The sequence below is a fragment of the Lepeophtheirus salmonis genome, chromosome 7 (genome assembly GCF_016086655.4).
Source record: "Lepeophtheirus salmonis chromosome 7, UVic_Lsal_1.4, whole genome shotgun sequence".
NCBI lineage: Eukaryota > Metazoa > Arthropoda > Copepoda > Siphonostomatoida > Caligidae > Lepeophtheirus > Lepeophtheirus salmonis.
In genome coordinates, this window is record NC_052137.2 from 41,487,466 (window position 1) to 41,491,366 (window position 3,901).

At 30.4% G+C, this 3,901-nt stretch overlaps 1 pseudogene; it reads left to right on the forward strand.

The window, feature by feature from the left end:
- The first annotated feature begins 1,437 nt into the window (after nucleotides 1–1,437).
- On the forward strand, nucleotides 1,438–2,406 carry LOC121121470 (uncharacterized; annotated as a pseudogene).
- The last annotated feature ends 1,495 nt before the right edge of the window (nucleotides 2,407–3,901 follow it).

Below are 3,901 nucleotides of genomic sequence, written 5' to 3' on the forward strand. Positions count from 1 at the left end.
TCACTATTTAGTTCGTCTGGTTTTTTTTTTTTAGGTTTTGATGATGACGAAGGAATTTTTTTTTGACGTTCTACATAACATTAAATGTGATTCATGGGAATAACAGTTTTTTAATTAAGGGTCTAATATGATTTCAATATTTAGAGGATATGGTAATTATATATTGTAGCATCAAAGATCCATATCGTCAGCTCTTCTCATGGCTTTATTAAAAACAATTCCATTTTAGCAGACAAATGATTTGTGTGAAATCAGACAGTCTTCTTCGTTCCTCACTATAGTGCGCTATGGAAAAGGGATCCTCTTGAGAATGTGAGACTTAGTTTCATATGCTTCACTAGGACGTGAAAGATCCTCAATGGGTTTGAATGACTTAAATAAAATGAAGACCTTGTCAAATGGTAGAATCAAGAATGTAGATTGTTGAGACAGACTCGGAGAAGACTCAGGACTCCATTTCTTTGAAATAAAGGAGCATTGATAGAGTTGTTAAATGAAAGTATGATCCAGGAAACGATTTTTTTAAAAACTCTAATAGCGGAAATAAGGCTTCCGAATGCCTCCAAATCCGGAGTAGATGAGGAAGATCGATGAAATGTATGACTGAATCCGAATAGAAGTAAACATTGACAGCTGACACAAACTATCATAGAGACATTAAGCAAAGTCAAATTCTGTAATAAGTCCCCCTTTTTATATGTCTCTGACTTAGACTAGAGTTTAGGATCGACTTCAAAATAGTTCTTGCCAATGTTTTAACTGTATAATATGGAGTAGGATTTGTATTTACTTCCTTTCCTTTCTCAGGGTTGCTCACAGATAATCTAATAAAACGTTATGATAGCTGAGCTGTTTGTTTTTCCTATTGGTAATTATGATATAATTAAGTTATGTATGTAATAAATATATGTGCATATTCAGTATGTACATACTGATTTTTAAAAAATTATTAACGTGAAAAAATTTCCATGAGAAAATATGTGAATTTTATTTTAAGGACTTCTTTTATTTAAAAAAAAAAAGATATTCGATCAAGTTATGCGGTTATTTAATTTCTTTTTTAAATAATTCTATAACCTCAAACCCCCCACCAAAAAAAATAAAAATAATTATAATTTATATGTATTATCCTGGGAATGGGGATGTACTTGGAATAGCCAGGGAGTACTCTAAAGTAATAAAACTTTATATCAAGAAAGTACTCCATGCCTAATATCAAAGGTACTAGCTACTAATATTCCACGAATAGAGAACATTCACTTAAGAAAAACAAATAAAAAATTGATATATTATTAGCTGTATTTTTTTCTTAATTATTACTTATAAATTATAATACATAATTCATTGTTGAAATGATGAGGAAGGGAGCTGAAAGTTGAAAAAAATAAGAGTATTAATATTATTGTATCAAAGGAAGAAGATCAAAGGACTAGAATTATGCTGTATAAAGCGGGGGACGAAATCTTGAGATGTAATATCTTGTAATATGCCGTTAATGATGAAATATGCGACAATTACTTTTCATTTGGACAAGCAAAGGTTTCAAGATGTTCAAGGTGTTGCGTCATATATGTATTATTGTGGAAGAGAGTGCCAAACCTCTTGGATGGAAATTCATAGACACGAATGTAAATACTTAGAAATGTTAAATTCCAAAGAGTCTCCAAGAAACTCGATTTTAATTGTTTGAATACTTTGTAAGGTTCGTTACGATGGTGGATATTCAAAGGAAGGTAATAGAAAATTAATATATATATAGTATAGAGGAAATAATATAATAAAATTTAATTGTCAAAAATTTATTTTCTTTGCCCAATGGGCGTTATAGAAGATTTGTTGACCTTGAATCTCACAAGGAAAAAATTATAACGGATCCAGTGTTTACAATCATGTTCGTTAAGTACCTTTCAATAATTAGAAATATGCTTGGCGGTTTAAATTCCGCCTTTATGTTTAATGACAAGAATTTATACTTTGGAGCCTGTATATCAATACAATTTTCTGTCATATATCACTCATGTAGACCAAATTCAATCTATATATTTATTGATCGTAAGATTGTTGTTAAAGCTCTGTGTAAGATTGCTAATTTCGATGATGTAAAAGTAGCTTATGTATGTATCACTCAACCACGAAGTATTTGGCAAAAATTGCTAAAAGATACATATATTTTTAATTGTAACTGCAATGAATGCACTGAAGATCCTTTGAATATTGAGGACCTAAAATTACATAGTCCCTGCTGTTCCGAATGCCAACCTTTATTGCATGGTAATAAATGCATGAACTGTAATAAGGTAATGCTATCATATAATTTAGAAAGTTTAAATGCATTTAGTTTTATCCTAGGAAGTGGATATGTCTTAATATTATCGAATAAAATAAATTTTGATGAAGAAAAAATAATTCCATCCAAAATGTGCACGTATCTTAAAGAAGTCTTGAAGTATTTTCATTCCTTTGACTAGGTATCTATTGTGATGGACGGATATTATATCATGAAGACTTACTCTCGGAAAATGAATAATAAATTTTGTATGAAAGGAATATTATGGGCTTGCTTATAGTAAATCAATGTCTGAATATTTGATACATTGTATGCACATACTTCTTTATAAGAAGGAATTAAAATTTTTATCTAATTTATTATTAGAAACTAAGTTAATCATGGATGTTATATATCCAAAAAGTCATTCCATGTTTGATTTCAATCAGATATATTTCCAAACATCTAAGAATAAATAATATTAATATAGAAATGAATTACTGTTGCTGTTTCATTTCATTACCATGCGTTTAGTCAATAATAAAAAATTACTTAACTACTAATGTACAGGGCTCGAAGTGAAACTTCGATAGCTTTCTCGTATTTAAAAAAATAACTGATTTGTCATTGATTATTTATAAGTTAAACTTTTGAATACTTAAACAACTTAGTTTTTGAGATATTATTGGTCAGACACATGATTGTATCTCCGTTATCCTCTATGGACTGACTCTCCAGCAGCTTCAAGTATAGTCCTTCCATTTTGACAAAATTAGACTGAATGAATGTTGTAAAGACTATAGGACTGTATATTTCAGAAATCTACCTGGGTAACCCTGTGTATGAATAACAGCCCTTGACAAGAAATATGATAAATATTATTACCTCATTGTATAAATTAAAACAACAATATTTGTGATGAAAATAAGATTATTTTATTTAGAACAGAAAAGCAATTTAGACCTCTTCCTGACAATAGCAACAAAATGGCATTGACTGAAAAAAGGGATAAATATTCACAGTAAAGAACTCCTTTTGTGGCTTGTATTAATAGTGCGCCAAGTTAAAACTATTTTTCTCTTTTGGCGCTAATAGACAAAAGGAGATAATTGGACAAGTTCAAACTTCTTAACGATTATTGGACAAGTTCAAGCATGTAATTATTAATTATGCTAACGTTGTTTGTATAATGCAAATTGTAATATTATAGCTAAAATGATAAATTTCCACGACACTCCATCCATGAGACGTTTAGCGATCTTAAGAGATATAAAGGTCTCATAATGAAAGACAAATTTATTTTAGGGAATTTGGAGACCCTAGAGGTTGTTACGTTAATATGTGCATCGTAGCCCAAGGTTGGATTATGTATTATTTCTTTAATTGACCAATGACGTTGTCCATTCGTTATGCTTTGATAAAATCGTGCTGGTAGTTGCGAACTTTCCCACATTTTTTTTTCTCTGCACCCAACTGTATAACCTCGAAATACGACTCGACTATCGATCCGACCAAACCCAAAAACTACATAATATTACATGCTCGAAAGAAAAAAAATATATATATATAGTCCCCCCCCCCCTGATCATCGGAAAACAATCAAAATGCATCTCAAACCAGATGTTTGATCCTCAA